Consider the following 27834-nt stretch of genomic DNA (forward strand, 5'->3'; position numbering starts at 1 on the left):
TAGCTCAGGAACTGGGAGCAACTCAGTACTGCACGCTCTTACCAAGATGCCTAATGAGGATAGAAGTTGAGGACTTTTAGTACGCTACATAATATTGATAAATATAAAATATAAAGTAGATGATAAGATAGTTGATATCATTTGAATAGAAAGTCGTTCATTTGCAACTATCAAACTGTCAACTGGTTATTCATTACAGTATGAACTGTAAAATGATTGGGACAAACGCAACACAGCTCGCCTCATGGTGGTTTTTACAAACAGTACAGCACCACCCTCACCCAAGAGGTCTGTGATACATGAGTCTACAACCTTATCATATTATCAATAATATTGGAATATTTACTAATCATTGTAAAAAAATGTGGATTTGTTATTTGGGGAATACCAAAATAAACCGAAGGCCGACCCAGGTAAAATCAGGGTCATATTCATTAGGGTCGACCATAGACAAATATTTTGCTAAGGAAAACAAGAGTTTCTTATTGGAGAAGTTCACATTCCCTCCCTGTTTCAGTATGTTTTCTTATGTTTGGTGCATAATGAACACTGCCCAGGGTTATTAGTCTGGGCCAGATGTATCATGGGTCCTAGAGCAGCACTCCTACTCTGAGACCCTTGATACATACAGCCTCTGGTGTATTTGGAGTTAAAAATGTCACTGTTCCTGATCATTCACAAGGGGGCAGCCTCCACTACGAATAGAAAGTGACTGTCTGTACGTGAGATATGGGCTGCATTGCCATAGTCTAAAGTGGCTTCATCTGTTAAATCTCATGTACACTGAATCTGATGTGAAAAAACTGGACAAGTGGAAGCAAATGCCTAGTAGAACTCTACCGTAATGATTTTACCTAGTCTGTTTTCACATCAGGGCAGATGGAGGAGATGAGGAGAGAGGAAGGGAGCCATTTTGGGAAATGGCCGATAGGGAGCGATCTATTATGACTTCTGTCTGTTCTCATATATTTGTCTTCAAAACTTTCCAGTTTCAATTAGTTGATGCTCTTCCAGTATTATCTGTACATCTACACTTTTTACATTTTGTGTTTGAAAATTAAGAAATTCCAATCAACATTTTGGTCAATAGACCCTTCATTCGTTGAAAGCCTGAAGAAGATCTGCGGTGTATTCATTACGCCGATTCAGTTGCAAAATGTTTCTTAAATGGAAGCAAACAAAACAAAATGGGGAGGGACCAACCTGAATTTGTCCTATAGAAACTTTCGTTTTCATTGCAAACGCAACTTTTTGGATGAATGATTACACCCCTGTTGACTGAAATGTTGCTCGGCGTTTACTTCTTTTCGAGTGCAAAATGTGCAAAACATTATGTAAATGATGAAAAAGCTACAGTGATTGAAACGGTAAACTTTTGAGAGCAAATATATCAGAACTACCCTTTTGTGTTCTTCTGAGATAACTAAAAAAAAATTTGGAAGACTATGCCAGATTACCAGTGTGCTGGAGCTTCTTTCGTTTCAAACAGGTGTTTTTCTCCATTTACCTGAAAATGCACTAGCATTAACTACAGTTTTTTAAAGTACATTTTCTATTAGTCATGGATGATGGTCACTGCATCTATATCAACAACGTCTTAGTCAAAACTCCATCAACGTCACAACCCTGGATGGTCATGAAATTGTAGACTGACCAAAGAGATGGGATATAATGTTTCACTCACCGTTCTATATTTTACACCCATATATTTTCTCTGTCATGAATATTTTACTCCCATTACAGAATAGTGAGAACATAATAGAATGGATTGTTGTGGGAGATTGATGCCAGATCAGAAGATCTAAAAGATCGATTTCCAATGTACAGTACCAGTCAAAAGTTTGGACACACCACATTCAAGGGTTTTTCTTGATTTTTTTACTATGTTCTACATTGTAGGATAATAGTGAAGAATGAAAACACATATGGAATTTTGTTGTCACCAAAAAAAGTGTTAAACAAATAGAAATATGTTGTATATTTGAGATTCTTCAAAGTAGCCACCCTTTGCCTTTATGACAGCTTTGCAATCTCTTGGCATTCTCTCAACAAGCTTCATGAGGTAGTCACCTGGAATGCATTTCAATTAAAGGGTGTGCCTTGTTAAAAGTTCATTTGTGGAATTTATTTTCTTCTTAATGTGTTTGAGCCAATCAGTTGTGTTGTAGGCCAATCAGTTGTGCTGTAACATATAGAAGATAGCCCTATTTGGCAAAAGACCAAGAACAGCTCAAATAAGCAAAGAGAAACGACAGTCCATTATTACTTTAAGACATGAAGGTCAGTCAATGCAGATAATTTCAATGACTTTGCAGTCGCAAAGACCATCAAGCGTTATGATGAAACTGGCTCTCATGAGGACCGCCACAGGAAAGGAAGACCCAGAGTTACCTCTGCTGCAGAGGATAAGTTCATAAGAGTTAACTGCACCTCAGACTGCAGCCCAAATAAATGCTTCACAGAGTTCAAGTAACAGACACATCTCAACGTCAACTGTTCAGAGGAGACTGCATGAATCAGGCCTTCATTTGTGAATTGCTGAAAAGAAACCACTACTAAAGGACACCAATAATAATAAGAGACTTGATTTGTCCAAGAAACACGAGCAATGGACATAAAACCAGTGGAAATCTGTCCTTTGGTCTGATGAGTCCAAATTTGAGATTTTTGTTTCCAACCGACGTGTCTTTGTGAGATGCAGAGTAGGTGAACGATCTCAGCATGTGTGGTTCCGACCGTGAAGCATGAAGGAGGAGTTGTGATGATGTGGGGGTGCTTTGCAGGTGACACTCTGTTATTTATTTAGAATTCAAGTCACACTTAACCGGCATGGCTACCTTAGAATTCTACAGCGATACGCCATCCCATCTGGTTTGCGCTTAGTGGGACTATCATTTGTTTTTCAACAGGACAATGACCCAAAACACACATCCAGGCTGTGTAAGGGCATTGCATTGTTAGATATTACTGCTCTGTTGGAGCTAGAAACACAATCATTTCACTACACCCACAATAACATCTGCTAAACATGTGTATGTGACAAATACAATTTGATTTGATTTGGCTATTTGACCAAGGAGAGTGATGGAGTGCTGCATCAGATGACCTGGCCTCCACAGTCCCCCGACCTCAATCAAATTGAGATGGTTTGGGATGAGTTGGACCACAGAGTGAAGGAAAAGCAGCCAACAAGTGCTCAGCATATGTGAAAACTCCTTCAAGACTGTTGGAAAAGCATTCCAGGTGAAGCTGTTTGAGAGAATGCCAGTGTGCAAAGCTGTCATCAAGGCAAAGTGTGTCCACTTTAAAGAATCTAAAATATAAAACTTCTTGATATAAAAATAAAAATTGGTAACAAAAACTATTAGATAAATGACAAAGTTATACACATAAAAACATGGTTCAATTAACTTTTTCATGAAACATATGCTTCATGTTTTCAGTAGGCTACTGGAAAGCGACAAACAAGTTTGAAATAATTTATGAACGTAATACGATTTGAAACCGATTCTGATTGTAAATTGTCACAAGAATGCATTTTCTGAACCCATTTTCCTTTGAAAAAAATGGGACTACTTTCTCTCAAATTGTAACGGTTCTCGTCCTCTTCGTCTGAGGAGTAGCAAGGATCGGACCAATACGCAGCGTGGTAAGTGTCCATTTTAATTTATTAAAACTGAACACTGAAAAATACAAAATAACAAAGTGAATAATACCGAAAACCGAAACAGTCCTGACATGTGAAACAAACACTACAACAGGAAACAATCACCCACAACACACAATGACAAACAGGCTACCTAAATATGGCACCCAATCAGAGACAACGACTGACACCTGCCTCTGATTGAGAACCATACTAGGCCCAACACATAGAAATCGAACAACAGAACAAAACATAGAAAAACAACATAGAATGCCCACCCCAACTCACGCCCTGACCAAACTAAAATAAAGACATAACAAAGGAACTAAGGAACGTGATACAAATGGAGGACCATGGTAACAGTTCAACACCACAAGATGACCCATGTGAGCTCATTAGAAAATAGCCCACACACGTTAGAAACATAATTGATTGTGATTTCCTTCTTGATTCGTAAGCGGTTAAAGAAATACACAAAGTTTTACAACTAACTCGAAAGATATAATAATAAAATGCAAGAATGTCCCAAAATGAGGTTAACTATTCTACTCTTATGTATCAGTGCTGCGTGCATGTCTTGAAACCGTTGGCACAGCCGTGTGTCTGCTGCCAAGCCAGCAGCTTCTCTTACTGGAGTCCTGCAAAATTAAGGCAGTTATACCATTTTTAAGAAACATTACAACAGAATTCACAACACACTGTGTGCCCTCAGGCCCATACTCCACTACCACAAATCTACAATGCAAAATCCATGTGTATGTTATCATGTGTTTGTATAAATGTGTCTGTGTCTGTGCCTGTGTTTGTATTACTTCACAGTCCCCCGCTGTTCCATAAGGTGTATTTTTACCTGCTTTTGAAATCTGATTCTACTGCTTGCATTCGTTACCATTCTCTGTTTCACGGAAACATGGCTCACTCGGGATACGTTATCAGAGTCATACAGCCACCCGGTTCTTCACGGATCTCGCCGACAGAAACAAACATCTCTCTGGGAAGAAGAAGGGCGGGGGTGTATGCCTTATGATTAACAAGTCGTGGTGTGAACATAACAACATACAGGAACTCAAGTCCTTTTGTTCACCTGACCTAGAATTCCTTCCAATCAAATGCCGACCACATTATCTACCAAGAGAATTCTCTTAGATTATAATCACAGTCGTGTATATCCCCACACGCAGACACCTCGACGGCCCTGAAATAACTTCATTGGATTCTATGTCAACTGGAAACCACATATCCTGAGGCTGCATTTATTGTAGCTGGGGATTTTAACTTTTACTTGGTACCCATCCCGGATCCGGGAGCACCCCCCACAGTAAAAAAGCTGACTAGCATAGCCTAGCATAGCGTAACAAGTAAATACAAGCATCTAAATATCATTAAATCACAAGTCCAAGACACCAGATGAAAGATACAGATCTTGTGAATCCAGCCATCATTTCTGATTTTTAAAATGTTTTACAGGGAAGACACAATATGTAAATCTATTAGCTAACCACGTTAGCAAAAGACACAACTTTTTTTCTCCACCATTTTTTTCCTGCATCAGTAGCTATCACTAATTCGACTAAATAAAGATATATATAGCCACTAACCAAGAAACAACTTCATAAGATGACAGTCTGATAACATATTTATGGTATAGGATATGTTTTTTTAGAAAAATGTGCATTTTTCAGGTATAAATCACAGTTGTACATTGCAGCTGCAATCTGAAATAGCGTTGGAAGCAGCCGGAATAATTACAGAGACCGACGTCAATTACCAAAATACTCATCCTAAAACATTTCTGAAAAATACACAGCATACAGCAATCGAAAGACACAGATCTTGTGAATCCAGACAATATTTCAGATTTTCTAAGTGTTTTACAGGGAAGACACAATATGTAAATCTATTAGCTAACCACGATAGCAAAAGACACAACTTTTTTTCTCCACCATTTTTTTCCTGCATCAGTAGCTATCACTAATTCGACTAAATAAAGATATATATAGCCACTAACCAAGAAACAACTTCATAAGATGACAGTCTGATAACATATTTATGGTATAGGATATGTTTTTTTAGAAAAATGTGCATTTTTCAGGTATAAGTCACAGTTGTACATTGCAGCTGCAATCTGAAATAGCGTTGGAAGCAGCCGGAATAATTACAGAGACCGACGTCAATTACCAAAATACTCATCCTAAAACATTTCTGAAAAATACACAGCCTACAGCAATCGAAAGACACAGATCTTGTGAATCCAGACAATATTTCAGATTTTCTAAGTGTTTTACAGCGAAAACACAATATATCGTTATATTAGCATACCACATGAGCTAACATCACCCCAGCATTAAATCAAGGCAAAGTATATTAATTTTTTCACTAACCTTCTCAGAATTCTTCAGATGACAGTCCTGTAACATCATATTACACAATGCATATAGAGTTTGTTCGAAAATGTGCATATTTAGCATCAAAAATCTTGGTTATGCAATGTAATCTGTCAAAACATGGCATGCATTCGGGCCGGCCCCATCTTGGAAAGGCACCTATGATTACGATTATTTATCGATTAGATTGACTAAAAAAATACAGGTTGGACAGCTAATGAAAGATGCATTGGTTATTAATGCAACCGCTGATTTAGATTTTTAAAATTAACGTTACAAGACATACATTGTGAGTTACAGCCAGACTAGTGCCGCAAAAAATGGCCGACAACCTCGTTTAAATTTTTCCACATAAATACGGAATAAAATCATGAATAACTCTTACTTTTGGACGAGCTTCCATCAGTATCTTGGGCAATGTGTCCTTTGTCCAAAAGTATCGTTGCTTTGTTGTAAAACGACCTCCTCAACTTCAGAACTAGCAGCTAACGATAGCTTCACGGCACACACATGCCCAAATCGTCAAACGCAATACTAAGGAAATTCAGAAAAATAGCAATATACTCGCATAAACTGATATAAATCGGTTTCAAATAACTTCGTTATGATGTTTCTAACACCTATATCGAACTAAATCACAGACGGATAGATCTTTGATCAATAACGAGAGCTTTTGAGCATGCGATTCTGATGTCCTCCCTTGCGTCCTGGCGAGCGTCAAAAGGAAGGGTCATCTCACTCCACTCCCTTTTATAAACTCTGACAAACACGTAGAGACACCATTCCACTTCTCATTGGTTACTGACATCCAGGGGAAGGCGGGTGCAGTTCATGTCAAGCCATAGGGCACACACAGAGTTTTCAACTGATCCGAGATCAGAGACTATTTTTCAGAGCTTCGCATGTCCTGTCATGAGTTTCGCTGTAGAAAGAGTTCTGGTTCACCCACAGACATAATTCAAACGGTTTTAGAAACTAGAGATTGTTTTCTATCCAATAGTAATAATAATATGCATATTGTACGAGCAAGAATTGAGTATGAGGCAGTTTAATTTGGAGACGATAAATGCTAACGTTGAAACAGCACCCCCTATATTGAGAAAAGGTTAACAAGGCTAATCTGAAAACAATGCTCCCTCAATTTTATCAGCATATCGAATGCGCGACCCAAAATTCTGGATCATTACTATTCTAACTTCCGTGCACACAAAGCCCTCCTTTCAGAAAATCTGACCCCGACTCCATTTTGTTGCTCCCAGCCTATAGACAGAAGCTAAAACAGGAAACGACCGTGCTCAGGTCTGTTCAATGCTGGTCCGACCAATCTGATTCCACGCTTCAAGGTTGCTTCGATCATGTGGACTGGGATATGTTCTGGATAGCCTCAGACAACAACATTGATCTATACGCTGATTCGATGAGCGAGTTTATTAGCAAGTGCATCGGTGATGTTGTACCCATGGTGACTATTAAAACCTTCCCCAACCAGAACCCTTGGATTGATGGCAGCATTCGCACAAAACTGAAAGCACGAACCGCTGCTTTTAATCAGGGCAAGGCGACCAGAAACATGACCGAATACAAACAGTGTAGCTATTCCCTCCGCAAGGCAATCAAACAAGCTAAGCGTCAGTATAGAGACAAAGTAGAGTTGCAATTCAATGCTCAGACACGAGACGTATGTGGCAGGGTCTACAGTCAATCACGGATTACAAAATGAAAACCAGCCCCGTCGCGGACACCAATGTCTTGCTCCCAGACAAACTAAACAACTTATTTGCTTGCTTTGAGGACAATACAGTGCCACTGACACGGCCCGCTACCAAAACCTGCGGGCTCTCCTTCACCGCAGCCAACATGAGTAAAACTTTTAAACGTGTTAACCCTCTCAGGGCTGCAGGCCCAGACGGCATCCCTATCCGCATCCTCAGAGCCTGTGCAGACCAGCTGGCTGGTGTGTTTACGGACATGTTCAATCAATCCCTATCCAAGTCTGCTGTTCCCACATGCTTCAAGAGGGCCACCATTGTTCCTGTTCCCAAGAAAGCTAAGGTAACTGAGCTAAATGACTACCGCCCTGTAGCACTCACTTCCGTCATCATGAAGTGCTTTGAGAGACTAGTCAAGGATCATATCAGCTCCACCCAACCTGACACCCTAGACCCACTCCAATTTGCTTACTGCCCCAATAGGTCCACAGACGACACAATCGCAATCACACCGCACACTGCCCTAACCCATCTGGACAAGAGGAATACCTATGTAAGAATGCTGTTCACCGATTATTTAACTCATCATTAAGCTAGAGGCCCTGGGTCTCGACCCCGCCCTGTGCAACTGGGTCCTGGACTTTCTGACGGGCCGCCCCCAGGTGGTGAGGGTAGGAAACAACATCTCCACTCCGCTGATCCTCAACACTGGGTCCCCACAAGGGTGCGTTCTCAGCCCTCTCCTGTACGCCCTGTTCACCCATGACTGCATGGCCATGCACGCCTCCAACTCAATCATCAAGTTTGCAGACGACACTACAGTGGTAGGCTTGATTACCAACAACGACGAGACGGCCTACAGGGAGGAGGTGAGGGCTCTCAGAGTATGGTGTCAGAAACATAACCTCACACTCAACATCAAGAATACAAAGGAGATGATCGTGGACTTCAGGAAACAGCAGAGGGAGCACCCCCCCTATCCACAGGCGGGCTGTATCACCGCCTGGTACGGCAACTGCTCCGCTCATAACCGCAAGGCTCTCCAGAGGGTAGTGAGGTCTGCACAACGCATCACCGGGGGCAAATTACCTGCCCTCCAGGACACCTACAACCCGATGTCACAGGAAGGCCAAAAAGATCATCAAGGACAACAACCACCCGAGCCACTGCCTGTTCACCCCGCTAACATCCAGAAGGTGAGGTCAGTACAGCTGCATCAAAGCTGGGACCGAGAGACTGAAAAACAGCTTCCATCTCAAGGCCATCAGACTGTTAAACAGCCAACACTAACATTGAGTTGCTGCTGCCAACATACTGACTGAAATCTCTAGCCACTTTAATAATTAAAAATTGGATGTAATAAATGTATCACTAGTCGGCATCTGCTAACCATGTGTATGTGACCAATAAAATTTGATTTGATGTGGAATAGAGTTCCATGTAGTCATGGCTCTATGTAGTACTGTGTGCCTCCCATAGTCTGTTCTGGACTTGAGGACTGTGAAGAGACCTCTGGTGGCATGTCTTGTGGGGTATGCATGGGTGTTCGAGCTATGTGCTAGTATTTTAAACAGACAGCTCGGTACCTACAGCTTGTCAACACCTCTTACAAAAACAAGTAACGAGGCAGTCAATCTCTCTTCCACTTTGAGCCATGAGAGATTGACATGCATGTCAGTAATGTTAGCTCTCCGTGTACTTTTAAGGGCCAGCCGTGCTGCCCTGTTCTGAGCCAACTGCAATTTTCCCAAGTCCCTCTTCGTGGCACCTGACCACACGACTGAACAGTAGTCCAGGTGTGACAAAACCAGGGCCTGTAGGACCTGCCTTGTTGATAGTGTTGTTAAGGCAGATCAGTGAGTTATTATGGATAGACTTCTCCCCATATTACTACAACTGTATCATCAAAGATATTATCTAAGTGAGTTTCAGAGATAGTCAGAATATGAATGTTTCTCAGGCTGCATATGTTAATATGGGCTATTTTTTAGCACTTTTCTGGGTTGCTTGATTGTTTTTAATGCTTTACTGGGAAGCTTATCAGAAGTAGACTTGATAGTGCAGGGTGAGCTGCACAAATTGGTCTTCCTACTAGGGCACACCGCCTCAGTGCTAACAGTGTGACTCTGATTCATAGGCTCATGATTACTGCATCCAATAGCTGTAGGATTAACAAAGGTATTCAGGGCAATTAGAGGGACATAAATTAAGTTACTTACTATTTGTCTGCCAACGCCCCTAGGATAATGTACATTAGCTGCATCATTATGATGACTCATTGTCACAATGGTAGGGATTAGCTGAGGCGGTCTTGGGTCCTTGATAAGTCATTGTTTCAACGCTGCGTGGACAGGAGTCCAGGAGCCAAGAGTATCTCCTGTTTCCAGAAGGTGCCAAAGTTATCTATAAAAGTGACTCCAGCAGAGATACAATAATATTTTAGCCAGATGTGTACAGACGTGCCAGATGTGTACCAACGATGGTACGATGGTAATACAAAAATCAGTTCTTTAAAATCAATTTTCAGATGTTCCGAGCTAGCCCTCCTGATGTCGTTAGATCCCACATGGACTACAACAGTGCCAGCTCCCGGCATCTGTCGTAGAACAGCCGGAAGCTGCTTTGTGATGTCTTGTACTCGTGCTCCTGGGTAGCACAGAGTTTTTGCCTTGGGAACTGAGATGTTTCTCCCCATAGAGCTGCCTATGATGACAGCTGGTGAGGTTGAATGGGCCGGTCTCTCAGGCAGCCTCATGGTCTGATGAGGGTGGGCGCTCCGAGGATCTGAACCCGAGGTAGAAGCCACCAGAGAGGGAGACAGAACAGAGGACGAAGATGCAGGTACCTCGGATCCGATCTTGAATGGAAAGCCCGCTGGAACCTCTGGATCCAGGGTGGCAAAGCTGTTTCTGGTCTCTGTCAGGTCCGGGCTCAACATCTCCAAGGAGACTCCCGTTGCCAGAGGACGCTGTCTTCGACTTCCACAGCGAGTGACGTATCTCCATGGCTGGTTGGTTGGGTCGAGAACAGCTCCGTTCTCCAGGGAAGGGGGAGACCCCTTTGGGGATGGAACCCTGCTGAGCACCTGCCAGTCGGCTGTGGAGAGCCAACACAGCGGCGACACTTCCACCAGACCAGAGCGGCATCCGGCTACTGGGGTGGAAGAAAAATAAAAAGTAGACGGTGTGGATTCCCCAGTAGCTTATGTAGGTTTGCCACGTGCTTGCTAAGAGTAACCACTTCACCCCTGTAGTCCTCCGCAAGCAAGCAGCTGCTACATTGAAAGACAGCACGGTCCACATTGTCCCGGAACAAAGCAAAATTAAACACAGCTCCTGCAGCGCTGGAAATGTTCAATGGTGGTCTCAAATGGAGGACCCTGAGCCAGCTAGGCTAGCTGGGCTTCGGTGCCTCTCTGCGGAATCTGGAGGGATCCCGGGACAGACAGCAATGCTCACAGCAACTAAGCGCAAAAGAGCCATCAGAATCCAAAATAAAATTGGAAAAATGTTCAAGAAATGGAACAATGTATCAATCAATCGAGTACAAAAGGTAAGACAGGGCACGCCACCCAAGAACCTATGACAAACATGTAAACAATGCATTGTGTTTGTCACCGACAAGTGAACATTGAAATTGTCAGCTACAGGAGAGGCTGCAATGTTTCGAGACTTAATTGAACAGGGGAAATAATCTTAAAAACAAACTTAGAAAAGCATGTCGCCATATGGACTAGATGGAAAACGGTCTATATAGGACTGAAAACAGCTTGCAAAGAAGATTACGCTAGGCCTTCCTTATGAAAAAATATTGCAGTCAGAGTGCAGTATCACTGCAGTACACTGTAGTATAACTATAGTTAGAATGCAGTATAACTGCAGTATTCTGCAAATACTGCGTCCAAAATAACACTTTTTTTAATTCAAATAATTTTGCAGTCTAACTCCAACTTGGGCGGCAGGCAGCCTAGTGGTTAGAGCGTTGGGCCCATAAGTGAAAGGTTGCTAGATCGAATGCCCGAACTGATAAGGTAAATATCTGTCATTCTGCCCCTGAACAAGGCAGTTAACCCACTGTTCCTAGGCCATCATTGTAAATAAGAATTTGTTCTTAACTGACTTGCCTAGTTAAATAAAAAAATTCTGCAATCACTGCAGTTTAAAAACTGTTATCTTTTTTTGTAAGTGATTTACAATACAGCCTACGCTACACCACAACTTTCTTAGCTTCTGCAGCAGTGCGTGGGTAAAATCACTGGATAAGCTAAGAAAATGTATTGTGATTATTGCATTGTTTTCTCTATAACCTGTTAGTTCATATGTCTTGCGACCTTGATATATAGGTCTAAGGCAGAGACAAGAAGACACAGTGGCAGAATAAATTCAACCATGCCTTTGTTTCATCACAATGAGCAAACTCTGTCCAGTGAAGTGCACAAAGTATATTGCATGTAAAAAACAGTTACATGACCAACAGCATGGTCAAGCAAGTTAATGTTTCTGACATTTTCGGACTACTAAACAACTGTTGATTTAGAACCACAGCGAGTTACCACAAGTCACTATGAAAACAGGAGCTGCCTCCACTATTCCAGCACCATTTCATCATAATCAAATGACTCGGTCAATAAAGAAGTGGTCAAATGACACAGATGCTAAGCTACAGGACTGTTTTGCTAGCACAGACTGGAATATGTTCCGGGATTCTTCCGATGGCACTGAGGAGTACATCACATCAGTCACTGACCATATGTACATACCCCAATCAAAATCCATGAATTATAGGCAACATCCGCACTGAGCTAAAGGCTAGAACTAACGGAAGCTTATAAGACATCCCGCTATGCCCTCCGACGAACCATCAAACAGGCAAAGCATTAATACAGGACTAAAATCTAATCGTACTACACCGGCTCTGAAGCTTGTTGGATGTGGCAGTGCTTGCGAACCATTACAGACTACAAAGGGAAGCACAGCCGAGAGATGCCCAGTGACACGAGCCTACCAGACGAGCTAAACTACTTCTATGCTCGCTTCAAGGCAAATAACACTGAAAACGTCTATGCATGAGAGCACCAGCTGTTCCGGAAGACTGTGTGATCATGCTCTCCGCAGCCGATGTGAGTAAGACCTTTAAACAGGTTAACATTCACAAGGCCGCAGGGCCAGATGGATTACCAGGACGTGTACTGCGAGCATGCACTGACCAACTGGCAAGTGTCTTCACTGACATTTTCAACCTCTCTGTAATACCAACATAAACAGACCACCATAGTTCATGTGCCCAAGAACACTAAGGTAACCTGCCTAAATGACTACCGACCCGTAGCACTCATGTCTGTAGCCATGAAGTGCTTTGAAAGGCTGGTCATGGCTCACATCAACACCATTATCCCAGAAACCCTAGACCCACTCCAATTTGCATACTGCCCCAACAGATCCACAGATGATGCAATCTCTATTGCACTCCACACTGCCCTTTCCCACCTGGACAAAAGGAACACCTACATGAGAATGCTATTCATTGACTACAGCTCAGCGTTCAACACCATAGTGCACTCAAAGCTCATCACTAAGCTAAGGACCCTGGGACTAAACACCTCCCTCTGCAACTGGATCCTGGATTTCCTGACGGGCCGTACCCAGGTGGTAAGGGTAGGTAACAACACGTCTGCCACGCTGATCCTCAACATGGGGGCCCCTCAGGGGTGTGTGCTCAGTCCCCTCCTGTATTCCCTGTTCACCCATGACTGCACAGCCAGGCATGACTCCAACACCATCATTAAGTTTGCCGATGGTAGTGACAGGCCTGATTACTGACAACGACAAGACAGTCTATGGGGAGGAGATCAGAGACCTGGCCGTGTGGTGCCAGGACAACAACCTATCCTTCAATGTCAGCAAAACAAAGGAGATGATAGTGGACTAAAGGAAAAAGAGGACCGAGCACGCCCCATTCTCATCGACGGGGCTGTAGTGGAGCAGGTTGAAAGCTTCAAGTTCCTTGGTGTCCACATCACCAACAAACTAGAATGGTCCAAACACGCCATGACAGTCGTGAAGAGGGCACGACAAAGCCTATTCCCCCTCAGGAGACTGAAAAGATTTGGCATGGGTCCTCAGATCCTCAAAAGGTTGCTCAGCTGCAACATCGAGAGCATCCTGACTGGTTGCATAACTGCCCGGCCTCCGACCGCAAGGCACTACAGAGGGTAATGCGTACGGCCCAGTACATCACTGGGACCAAGCTTCATGCCATCCAGGACCTCTATACCAGGCGGTGTCAGAGGAAGGCCCTAAAAATGGTCAAAGACTCCAGCCACCCTAGTTATAGACTGTTCTCTCTGCTACCGCACGGCAAGCGGTACCGGAGCGCCAAGTCTAGGTCCAAAAAGGCTCCTTACCAGCTTCTACCTCCAAGCCATAAGACTCCCGAACAGTTAATCAAATGGTCCCGGCCCCACCCCCTCTTTTACACTGCTGCTACTCTCTGTTTATTATCTATGCATAGTCACTTTAACCCCACCTACATCTACGTATTACCTCAATTACCTCGAATAACCTGTGCCCCCGCATATTGACTCTGTACCGGTAACACCTGTATATAGCCTCGCTACTGTTATTTTACTGCTGCTCTTTAATAACATTTTATTTTATCTTATTTTTTACTTATCTATTTTTATTTTGCACTTATTTTACTAAAAATGCATTGTTGGTTAAGGGCTTGTAAGTAAGCATTTCACTGTAAGTTCTACTACACCTGTTGTATTCGGGGCATGTGACAAATAAAATTTGATTTGATCAAATCACCTATGCTTAGTCTAATACAGTAACAACTAAAAGATGCCAAAAACAATTTAGTCAAATCAACTTAAGCTAAATAGTGTGTGCAAGTAGAAAAACATGTTGACTCACAAAACGCCAATGCCATCCTTCTCTCTTTCATGTTGACCATCCAGTCTATGACTCTGTCATACAGTACATGCTTGTATTTATTTTTGACCTAGGCTACCTGGCTAAAACGCTTGCTCGCTAGCCTAACTTCCTTTCATGGGCAACAAATGCACCAGGCCAGCCAGTTAACATTAGCCTACTACATTTACATATTGAACTTACATCCTCTCAGGCCAGGGGCACAATGTTTGAATTTATGGTTGGATCAGAATCGCCGTTATAATCATTGGCTAGTATGGAGAATTAAAAATTAAAACCACAAGTCCAAATCACTTTCTCCATCCATGGAAAGGGCCAATTTTAGCTAGCTAGCCATCGGAGGACAACAACACAACAAGATGCAACAATTCAAGTTATTTTCTGTCAATGACGCTTTGGATCTCGATGTGACGTGATTTTCTTTTTTTGGTGCACCAGGTCCATTCACAGTTTAGCTCACTCAGTTTAGCTCAACTCGGGTTGGCTATGATTTTACACTTTTTTTTTTTTATCAAGGGAGGCCAAATGCTCGCTGGCTTCCCTTGCACCCTTGCACGCTCCGATGCTTTCTCTGGTGAGATACATTCAGCCTCTTGCGAATTGAAGGAAAATTATGAAACACAGAGAGACGAAAGATAAATTACTGTATATTTCTTTCTTAGTCCATTTTTGGGGGAAGCCTGGCTTCCCTTGGCATCCAAGAATACATGCCACTGCTTAGCTTGACATTGGCTATTGAGGAAAGCCTGGGGTAGAGTATTGAGCCCATAAACTGAGTGATAATCACTTGAATTTACAGTAAATGGATGGAAAAATATACATTTACATCGTGGCGCTGTGAATGCCAAAAAGAAGGCGCTGTCTAATGCTAAGGGCCTCTAGAGGAGCAAGACCAGTTGAGCTGTTTAGGTCAAAGTGGAATGGGATTGGGACAACATGTGGAATGTAAACTCAGCAAAAAAGAAACGTCCTCTCACTGTCAACTGCGTTTATTTTCAGCAACCTTAACATGTGTAAATATTTGTATGAACATAACAAGATTCAACAACTGAGACATCAACTGAACAAGTTCCACAAACATGTGAATAACAGTAATTGAATAATGTGTCCCTGAACAAGGGGGGGTCAAAAGTAACAGTCAGTATCTGGCGTGGCCACCAGCTGCATTAAGTACTGCAGTGCATCTCCTCCTCATGGACTGCACCAGATTTGCCCGTTCTTGCTGTGAGATGTTACCCCACTCTTCCACCAAGGCACCTGCAAGTTCCCGGACATTTCTGTGGGGAATGGCCATAGCCCTCACCCTCCGATCCAACAGGTCCCAAACGTGCTCAATGGGATTGAGATCCGAGCTCTTCACTGGCCATGGCAGAACACTGACATTCCTGTCTTGCAGGAAATCATGCACAGAACGAGCAGTATGGCTGGTGGCATTGTCATGCTGGAGGGTCATGTCAGGATGAGCCTGCAGGAAGGGTACCACATGATGGAGGAGGATGTCTTCCCTGTAACGCACAGCGTTGAGATTGCCTGCAAAGACGACAAGCTCTGTCCGATGATGCTGTGACACCCCGCCCCAGACCATGACAGACCCTCCACCTCCAAATCAATCCCGCTCCAGAATACAGGCCTTGATGTAACGCTCATTCTTTCAACGATAAATGCGAATCCGACCATCACCCCTGGTGTGACAAAACCACGACTCGTCAGTGAAGAGCAGTTTTTAGCCAGTCCTGTCTGGTCCAGCGACGGTGGGTTTGTGCCCACCGTTGTTGCCGGTGATGTCTGGTGAGGACCTGCATTACAACAGGCCTACAAGCCCTTAGTCCAGCCTCTCTCAGCCTATTGCGCACAGTCTGAGCACTGATGGAGGGATTGTGCGTTCCTGGTGTAACTCTGGCAGTTGTTGTTGCCATCCTGTACCTGTCCCGCAAGTGTGATGTTCAGATGTACCGATCCTGTGCAGGTGTTGTTACATGTGGTCTGCCACTGTGAGGATGATCAGCTGTTCGTCCTGTCTCACAGTACGGACATTGCAATTTATTGCCCTGGCCACATCTGCAGTCCTCATGCCTCCTTGTAGCATGCCTAAGGCACGTTCACACAGATGAGCAGGGACCCTGGGCATCTTTCTTTTGGTGTTTTTCAGAGTCAGTAGGAAGGCCTCTTTAGTGTCCTAAGTTTTCATAACTGTGACCTTAATTGCCTACCGTCTGTAAGCTGTTAGTGTCTTAACAACCGTTCCACAGGTGCATGTTCATTAATTGTTTATGGTTCATTGAACAAGCATGGGAAACAGTGTTTAAACCCTTTACAATGAAGATCTGTGAAGTTATTTGGATTTTTACGAATTATCTTTGAAAGACAGGGTCCTGAAAAAGGAACGTGAGTTTATGTGCTGATTAAATTCCCAGCTGTGTTAAGTGATTATTCTTAAAGGTATATTTACATTTTTAGAGGGTCCACTCAAAAAAAAATGTTTATGCTATTTTGTTTATTTAGACAAAACATTTGTTTTTGCTCTTGTTGCCTCTGAAGAAAATAGCATAAAATAACTTTGAAAATGTATTATTTCTGTTTTTATTTTGGTCTATCCATCAGTTGTCAGTGCATCAGTTCTGATTTGTTTTCAAATGCAGGTGCTCCATATACTGGGGAAGTAAAGTAGAGGTGTAGGTATCATTCTAAGAAAGTGGAGAGAGAGACAGCTTGAAAGAGATGTGGTTCTGGGGGGAGGGGGGGAGGATTATGATTAAATCACATACATTTACAATGTTTATCAAAGTGCTTAGAGTGAACCCCAATTGATAGTTTGCTCCAGAACGAATCAGTTGGGCATTTGATTTCCATTTGGTAGGCCTGTTTTTTCATGAGTTTCAAGTCTGGAGAAGCTTACAATTTATCCTACCATTTCTACCCAGTTATGAATATTTATATATGCACATTTCCATGAAACAGTTTCATTCAATAACAAAGTTTTAGTGTCTTAAACTCATTGTTACATGGTTAATCATAAAAATCTGAAGTAAAACTATACAAATCTTAAAGTAAAAATTCAACTATAGCTAGAGCACTAGCCTCTGCCATATGGACCCTAACCCTAACCCTAACCCATTGGCAGTTAAAGAAATTAGAACATAGAACTCAGAGATAGCCTATAGGCCAATGCAACAGTAGGCCTATAGCTTCCATCATCAACTAAGTAAAATACATAACATTCATTAGCTAACACCGTTCCGTACACATTTTGGGCAACTGCGTCATTCAAACGAGGCTGCAATGAAAACTAATGGGACTGTAGTGACAGTGTTGGCATCAAAATCCAGGGTGTGAACTAAGTTTCTATTCAGCGTTGATTGACATGGTAATTGACCAATAGTATTTGAGAAAAGTTGAAAAATCGGACCCCTCTGATGCTGTATGTCAAAGTGTGATGTGTCACGAACGTAACGTACGGCACGCGTTATGCAACTCATTCTGTGCCGTACAGTCTCTTTCCGCCAGGTGTAGCGCCTCTCTCGCAGATTAAAAACAAGAAATGATCAATGGTGAGTGTAAAGTTAATTACTCGTGAGTTCATCAATAGTTAATTCAATCAATTGTAAAAAAAAAAAAATTGCGTCATCACTGCGAGCCATCATGACTCTCAAAAACCGTGACAGCCGCAGTTTACTTGTGAAGGTAAATTTAGAGTCGCCCTAAAAACCCTATTCAAATTCGACACAACCCTTCAAATAGGTATGTAATGAGACATTATATAAACTCTTTATAGTGTTTTATTTACATTTTAGAGGTGATAAGTTGGACAAATCGGGTGAAAAAAGCAGTTTCCCCACAAGACATATCTCCCCCTTTCACTATCACTCTGTAGCTTTCGCCTCCCCGCCCTTCATTTTTAAAAAGACCAGGCGGAGCTCCATTGCCTTCTTCAATCATGCAGAGACGGGCAGCATGAAGATCTCATCATTGATTTGGCTGGAAAGGGGAGAAATTGTGCTTTACAATGGTATTCATAATGCATTTGACCTGGAAGTATTACATTTTTTGGGGCGCTAAAATAAGGTCAAGTGTACGGAACAGAGCGATGTACAGAAGTTTGTTAGCTAACGTTAGGCCTAAAGCTGACAAAATAAAAACAGTTGAAAATATCCTTATGAAAATTCTGTTTAATTCAAACACATCCATATCTCTTCTACACTTGTCTGCCTCCCTTTCTATCTGTCTTCACTTGAGCTATTGCTAGTGAAGTTGTACATTGTATCAAAGTATCACAGAGTCCGCTGAAGCAGTCACTAACGAACTTGCAACATTGTATCAACTAGTCTATTCCGGGCCTTCAAAGTTTCTTGCGCCATTGAGCTCGAGACAGAAAGCTGTTTTGTATGACGTTTCTCCTCGATACAGTATAAGGGCTTATCAGATCATGATATTTTGCTCTTTCACACCCAGGCTTGGTGATTATCGAGGCAGGGAGTGTTGGAAAGACTTTTCAAATAGTATCATTCACAATAAATAGCCTTCATTACTCAGAACAAGAATAGACTGACGAGTTTCAGAAGAAAGTGCTTTGTTTCTGGCCATTTTGAGCCTGTAATTGAACCCACAAATGCTGATGCTCCAGATACTCAACTAGTCTAAAGAAGAACAGTTTTATTGCTTCTTTATTAATCAGAATAACAGTTTTCAGCTGTGAAAACATAATTGCAAAAGGGTTTTCTAATGATCAATTAGCCTTTTAAAATTATAAACTTGGATTAGCTAACACAACATGCCATTGGAACACAGAAGTGATGGTTGCTGATAATAGGCCTATGTAGATATTCCATAAAGAAACTGCCGTTTCCAGCTACAATAGTCATTTACAACATTAACGATGTCTACACTGTATTTCTGATCAATTTGATGTTATTTTAATGGACAAAAAAAGGACATTCCTAAGTGACCCCAAACATTTGAACGGTAGTGTACTGTAAATTTAACTGAGATTAAACCGTCTTTCAGTCTCGATCAAATAAATTATCAATATTTCAATATTTTATTTGGACGGGCAAGGAGGTACAGTAGGGTGGGCCACGGGCCTCCCATAACGCCAGCCCTGGTTTATGTACGTATGTAATGCAAAAACACAATATGCTACTGAAAAAACTGTTGGTCACTAAATCTGGCGAGAACTAGGACCATGGAAAAAACAGCTAGCTGGAGCTTGTCTGAGCGGTTGGCTGGATATGCCCTCACCGCTACATACTTAATGCTGATTGGTTTTGGTTTTGGTTCTGCCCACTATAGTGCTGTCCAGTCAGAACATGATGTTGCAATGGATAACAATACTCCAGAGCTAGCAATTAGCTAAGAGCTAGCAAACATCCCCGCAAACTTCTTACTTATAAAGATACATTACATGGTAAAATAACCAACACTCACTTAGATTACACCCATTATGTAGCATTTCCAACACTCACTTGTCAATGGACACACAACACTTCAGTTAGGAAACAGCATGTCAAAAGTCTGTCAGCAACACAACACTTCAGTTAGGAAACAGCATGTCAGAAGTCTGTCAGCAACACAACACTTCAGTTAGGAAACAGCATGTCAAAAGTCTGTCAGCAACACAACACTTCAGTTAGGAAACAGCATGTCAGAAGTCTGTCAGCAACACAACACTTCAGTTAGGAAATAGCACGTCAAAAGTCTGTCAGCAACACAACACTTCAGTTAGGAAACAGCATGTCAAATGTCTGTCAGCAACAAAACACTTCAGTTAGGAAACAGCATGTCAAAAGTCTGTCAGCAACACAACACTTCAGTTAGGAAACAGCATGTCAGAAGTCTGTCAGCAACACAACACTTCAGTTAGGAAACAGCATGTCAAAAGTCTGTCAGCAACACAACACTTCAGTTAGGAAACAGCATGTCAAAAGTCTGTCAGCAACACAACACTTCAGTTAGGAAACAGCATGTCAAAAGTCTGTCAGCAACACAACACTTCAGTTAGGAAACAGCATGTCAAAAGTCTGTCAGCAACACAACACTTCAGTTAGGAAACAGCATGTCAGAAGTCTGTCAGCAACACAACACTTCAGTTAGGAAACAGCATGTCAAAAGTCTGTCAGCAACAAAACACTTCAGTTAGGAAACAGCATGTCAGAAGTCTGTCAGCAACACAACACTTCAGTTAGGAAACAGCATGTCAAAAGTCTGTCAGCAACACAACACTTCAGTTAGGAAACAGCATGTCAAAAGTCTGTCAGCAACACAACACTTCAGTTAGGAAACAGCATGTCAAAAGTCTGTCAGCAACACAACACTTCAGTTAGGAAACAGCATGTCAAAAGTCTGTCAGCAACACAACACTTCAGTTAGGAAACAGCATGTCAAAAGTCTGTCAGCAACACAAAACTTCAGTTAGGAAACAGCATGTCAAAAGTCTGTCAGCAACACAACACTTCAGTTAGGAAACAGCATGTCAGAAGTCTGTCAGCAACACAACACTTCAGTTAGGAAACAGCATGTCAAAAGTCTGTCAGCAACACAACACTTCAGTTAGGAAACAGCATGTCAGAAGTCTGTCAGCAACACAACACTTCAGTTAGGAAACAGCATGTCAAAAGTCTGTCAGCAACACAACACTTGCTTCTTCTCAAGACAGCAGATGCTATGCACTGATGTGAAGTGGAAGCAGGCTGAGCCCTTGAGTGTGTCCAAGTGCGTTGATTGGTTGTAATGAGTAGAAGCTTGAAGGGTGATTGACAGGGCTGCAGGCCAATCAGGTTGAAAGGGATGGCTTTTTTTTTACAGCAGCCCCTGGATTTCTGGTGTATATCCACCCATCTTTAAGACCTCAGTGGGGGGTTTAGTCCTGAAAGGGCCTAGTCCTACCTGGCAGGTAAGAGAGGCAGAGCAGTGAAGAGACCAGACCAGGTGGGGTCCAGTACTACTGTGAATCTGGCCGAACTAGAGGGGCAGCTGATTACTAAGGTCTCTTTAGAGGACCATGGGGGTCAGGAGAATGCCGCCTCAAGGGCATGCAATGGGCTTAGGGGCCGCCCCGTCAGGGCGGTGCACAGGGAAAACAAAAGCAGTCCTTGGCCGCCCCATAGAATGCAACAAGGATGGGGGAGGATCCTCTAACTCAGCTGGTACAGGGCCGCTGAAGGCTGGCCACAGATGGAGGTGGCTTGCCTACTGCGGCGTAGAAATGTGGCAGGCCCGGCCACAACTGTTGTTGGCAGCTCAATGGCTGCTGTTGGGGTTGGTGACTCTCTCACCACTGCTGAATGTGATGGTTCCCATGGTGGACAGGTTGGGACTGCTGTACGGGGCTCATCAGGGATCTGAGAGCGTGGCCGGCTGGGCCCCAGAGAAGTGCAAGTGCCGGAGGGTCTTCCATTGCAGGAGGCAGGCGGCCCCCGAGAACTGGAGACAGCAGGCCCCCCGGGTCAGAGAACGGGGTCTGAGAGCCTAGCAGGGCAAGAAACTAGGGCCCCGACAGGGCAGGGGACTTGGAACCTACTACTAAGATTGAGGAGTGCAAGCCAGGTATGGCGGGAGGCTGCAAACCTAGCTGAGCAGGGAACTAGTAGCCTAACACTAGGACAGGCGACTTGGTGCTAGCAGAGGCTGGAGACTGCAAACTGGCTAGGGGCAGGGACTGCAGACCTAGACGAGCAGCTCGCTCTGAGCCTAGCTGAACAGGAGATCCAGGGCCTGGAACTAGTGCAGGAGGTTTGGAGTGTAACACTAAAGGAGCTGACTGCTTACCAACTGAGGCTGTGGGCTGCTGACCAACTGAGGGCAGAGCCTGCAGATCTAGTAATGTTCGTAAGAGGGGATATGCATCTTTCAAATGATTTGCCATGGATATTTGCCAAATGAAGGACTGCAACAGGTCTTTCTCGTCAATATCACTGTTCACCGTTTACTCCTCTTTCAACAGGGTGTTATTCCCTTTATAATGGGAGTTGAGACATACAGTTAACAGCATTAGAAATTCACACTATAGCAGTAAGCAACAAAAAATACTAAATAGACGAGACGCATCTGTTATTCCAAAACTGCAGCTCGTGATTGGAACACATTTCTCTACTTTAATCAACCAGCCCATTTTGAATTTGTGATAAAGCTGTCGTGATTTGGCAAGGAATTTAACTTGTCTACAGTTTTGTTTGTGTGCCCCATCAGTTAGATACGTTTCTATAGGCAGTCATTTCTGTAGGTCTAATAGAAGCTTGGGTGCGCAGCACGCATGTGTGTATAGGGAGCAGTTTGAATGAAATTCAATGAGAGACATGTAATGGAGGGAAAAGAGAATGCAGGGAGAAGAACTGTGATCACTTGGCTAGGTTACTTTTTGTTGTAAGACGCTAATGCATATAACAAGTGGAAAGGAACACTAGAGTCAACGTGAATTAACTGTTGTCTTTGGGACAAAATTTCACCTGCCTGTTTGGGCAGATTCCAGATTCCTAAGCTTACTGTGTGACTGTGGTAGAACTTCATTGCCCCCTAGTGGTCAAAGCACGCTATATGATTTCACATGGAATTTTATGAAATGCTCAACTAGTTTTCATGGAAAACCGATAAAAAATAAGGCCGTTTAAACATGAAAGAAAATGTTCATTTGTCACATCCCTACGAGACAGTCATTTTGCTCAGACTATTGTGTTCTAGCATTGCATTCTTATATGGACTTTAAATTAGCCCAAACCCGACCTAGACCTCAAAAGAGTCGTAAGTGAAAAAAATCTGTAAGGAAACCTCAAGAATGTGTGTTTCAATGACTGTGTTTTTGTATGTTGATTGTTTTTAGTCTGCATTCTGCACTAACGGTCTATTTGTATTGGAGCTTGCAGGATGAAGTACCCTCACTTACATGTTAATTAGACTTTGGAGCAGTGACTTTGAGTTGGAAGTCTCTTTAAACAATTACCCCAGTGAATCTTGAATCCTTATCTCCGACCTGCTAGCACACTAAGATTTTGTGTGACACGGGGGTCATTTATTGTATGGGTATCAATTGCTCGTTGGCCTGCATGGCGACAATTCTGAGGTGTCAAGAGCTGGGACTTCAGTTCTGACAAGGATTTGTTTCAATTTTGCTTGACAATTCGCTATAGAGATACCGCACCGCAGATATTGAAGCAGGACTTTCCTCTCACACAGTCACGCAGAGTATCTCCGCATGTGCACGGGTGCGCGTCACGCTGCCACAACGTGGTAGCTACGGGACCAAAACAGCACAGAAGTTTAGTCTCATGCTCACACAAGGCTCGTGTTACGTGTGCGAGCGTTGCAAAATAAATGTTCACATACATGTTATTCAGTCATTGCATCCAAACTGCTTGCGAGCGTCTGCGTAGCCAGGCGCTAAAATAGAACTTGGTTCTATTTGTGATGCATGACACTCTGCAGGTCCTGCCTCTCCCATCTCCTCACTGGTTTCTAGGAGCATATACCCATGTGGGTGATTGAAAGGTCCACACTCCAGTCCAGTTGGTGATGGAAATGCACCTTAAAGTTGGTTGCCAACCACCATATAAAGTCCAAAGAAGAAGCCTGAAGGAGGAGAGATTACTAGAAACAAACTCGGGTTTAACCTTTTATCTGTGGATTAAATGTCGGAGTAGAGGACCTTGTGCATTTCAGGTAAAATAACAACCCAATGTTTATATCCCAGGACAAATGAGCTAGCAACAGCAAGCTAGCTAGCTAAATTGCCATGAATGTTTAATGCTTTTCGGGCCTGTCCCCAAGTTGGTTCAGAGTTCGTTTTTTATATTTCAACCTGTGTGTCCTGGTCGTGTCTGGTGTGGATGGACAAAATCAACATGTGCATGATGGTGCAAGCAGACTCAAGCCGCATCTGGTCGAGCCAGCATGTAAATGGTTGCGGAAATTGACGCATCACTGTGTTTACTTTGTGCATGCAACGTCTACCTTTAAACAAAAAAACATATTTGATGACTGGACCGTTCATAAAGCCTCCATAAGTACTACATAGATGTTTCTTACATCTTTCAAGCAAATTCATACATAAAGGGTGATATAAAGGTCCTCACATCTAGTGCTTTGACAAATGCTTTGCCATTGATATAATGTGACATTTGTTCAGGGATAGATTTTGGACACAGGCCAGCCGGACTAGACCACCATTTTTACTAGTCCGGGTGCAAAACTTGTGCCACCCCATATTTGAAAAGGCAACGTTTCTCTAGCAGGCGATATCATAATTGAGCAATATAGGCTATAGTCTAATTATGATTACTGATTATAACAATATAAACAATATGGAACATGTCAGTTAATTAAATGAAATGGGTATCAATTTGCGTAAACCGTTCTGCATGTCCCTCTATTCCAAGCTCTACATTACCCTCTCTTTTTTTCGTAACAAAATAGTAGAAGTCTATGTGTTATCTAAAACCAACCACAGTAGCATATTGCAAATTGTTTTGAGAAATCAACATTAATTAGGCTACTGTTTTTCTTTCGTCCTCATAAATATGAGGTAGTGTAAAATAATAGAAAACATAACGCTCATTTATTTATTAGGCCCACTACAAAATATTTGTAAGACTATGGACCACTCTTACACTGTCTGTCAGCAATCCGTTTTTCTTGGTGACAAATCCGGACAAACCTATGGTCCGCTTATGTTACACTGTCATTATAAAATATTCAGCCGTGGAAAATCTGCGTATATCCGCGCGGTGAATAATCTACCACCAACTGGCCGATAAACATAATGACTTTGTAAATATGCCGGTAATGGTAGTCGATTTGCATGCTTGAACTTTTCGGCTGTATTCAGTGCGCGTGTGACTGACAGTTTCATTAGGTCACACTTACAATAAAATCAAGTGGACATGACATTCGATCAGAACGACGGGTTCATTTGTTGGTTATCTCCACCCACAGCAGCAAGTCTGAGAACAGAGAAGGACGAGGATAACAATGGCTCTACCGTCGCTCACAGGTTAGTGAAGGATCTTTCAGACTATACATTTGTTGAACAACGCTTGGCTAGATGTCTCCGCAGCATAAGGAAGGATTGCATGGTGACAACAACACCTGTTCACCGCAGCAACAGTTGGGTGTAGTCTATTATCAGACTCTCAATGCTGTCGATATTGCCACCATTCGGAAATTGCGTTCCATTCCATCGTCCTCTTTTACAATAAGTTCGCATATAGGTTACTTCACATTGTATTTATTGTTTAAGTGAACTAGAAAACAGGATACATTATTGGGTAGGCCTATATCAGATAGTTTATGTATTAGGCCTATATTTTCAAATCAAACTATGTTCCGGTTCAACCCAGTTTAAAAACCAATATATATATATTCATTCGGCTTATTTGTTAGGTTCCTGAGTGAATGAACAAATATTAAGATTAAACAAGACAACATGATTTAGCCCATTTCTAAGCAAACGCGACCATAGAAAAAAACATCTTAATAAATGACATTTTCCCACTAAAATGACGAGAATTCGTGAGGAAACAAGGCGCTATTCTTAGTTGTCCTCCTATGCTGGTTGTTGGTGTATTGTTTGGCTTTGTGAGCAACTTGCGTGTTTATTGCCGGAGCAGAGAAGCGCATCTCGCTCACGCTACCCTCTGACGTCACTGATGTGTCATTCGATATTTGTAGGCTTTGTGTTCACATTTTGTGTTCAAATGTTTCTATTTTTAAAACCAAAAAGCAGCATATGTCGTTGAATAAAAAACATTAAATCAACAAATCAGATCAACGGAAAATGTATCGTTTTAGTTCATACCACTTTCTAGAATGGATTTGTCAATGTGGTTTTTCAGATATCTCTTGAAAACATTTTGGGCGTTAGCCATATTTATCTGTTAAATCCTTTGAATAAGTATCCCTGTTTGTTTATTATGTAGGCCTACGTCGATTTGAATTGTTGATGCCTACAATTTAATCATTTATTCAAAGATAATTTGCTTAAATTATAGTCTTAAACCCCATTACAGGAAATAGTTAGGCTACATTTGATTGCATTTCAAATAAATGACTCTTATCAGAACGAAAGGTGCTTTTAAAACCATTTTATTTCGTCTAAATAGCCAGGGTTGCCTTGTTGGTATGCTCAAACAAAGACACCCACATGTCCATTTATGGGCATTAAACAATCCTTATCCTTAAAATGTTCGTTAATTATAAATGTCTCTTAACGAAGTAAATAATAAAGTAACTTTCTTTCGCGAAATCAAGTAAAAATGTGCATACAATTGATTTCAATGTTTCCCTAGTAGACACAAGTAAAGTACACCGTGGTTGAAATAAACTCCTGATTAAGCTGGTTTGTTCTAAACACGTTAAATGAATAAATAAGCATAAAACATGTACCTGTTTGCTTGTAAAATGCTGTTAGACTCCCCAACACACATTTCCTTTCCAACAGCATGGCCTGGCCTGACCCATGGCTATGTCAACAATGTTTCGTTTTTCCTAGCAGTGGATATCAAAAAAAGTGAGGGATTGCTGGCTGGAATGCACGAGTTAAAACGTCGAAATAAACCCCCCCGCACTAAAAGAAATGAGAGACGAACTGAATTAGCCCTTTGAACTCTATTGACAGAAATGCAGGGTAGAGAGGAGGCAAACTTCCTTTCGGGAGCTTGGTTCGTGAGATGTGGGGGGTTGGGTGACGTTGGCTAGGGTGAAGGAGTCCACCAAATCTGTGGTTGGGGATGTTGCTATTGAAAAAGCTCTGGAATCTCGATTTGGAATTGTTTAACGTCTGCGAAAGTGGCATTAAGCTGTATTATTGTGAGGATCTGATCACGTTTGATCAGTTGGTTTGGTTTTAGGCTAATCAATAATTGAGATGACATTCTTATTTTCCAATTGACTTAATTAGTTTAGTCACTTATTAATCACTGTATGTGTTTATGTTCATTGGCCTTTATTATGAGGTTGGAATCAGAATCAACTTTATTCGCCAATAACATTTACACGTAGCCTACTAGGAATTTGATCTGGCGAAATTGTGCTGACAACAATAAGAATATACAGACAGAATATAGACAAAACCTACAGAATCTACAGATTACGTTTCGACTTTTTTTATACAGCATCAACGCTTTTATTAATTTTGGCCTTAACAGAGAATGTGAACCATACAGAATCAGAATGTTATTATT

General features: G+C 42.2%; 1 long non-coding RNA gene across 1 annotated transcript; it reads right to left on the reverse strand.

Annotated features, from left to right (window-relative positions):
- Window positions 1-3652: 3652 nt before the first annotated feature.
- LOC139583152 (uncharacterized) lies at window positions 3653-27242 on the reverse strand. The gene is made up of 3 exons (XR_011676492.1): window positions 27038-27242; window positions 4497-4637; window positions 3653-4284 (listed from the first exon to the last, which is right to left on the reverse strand). It is a non-coding gene; the product is annotated as an uncharacterized lncRNA (long non-coding RNA).
- Window positions 27243-27834: the final 592 nt, after the last annotated feature.

This window comes from Salvelinus alpinus, chromosome 8 (genome assembly GCF_045679555.1).
Source record: "Salvelinus alpinus chromosome 8, SLU_Salpinus.1, whole genome shotgun sequence".
Taxonomy (NCBI): Eukaryota; Metazoa; Chordata; class Actinopteri; order Salmoniformes; family Salmonidae; genus Salvelinus; species Salvelinus alpinus.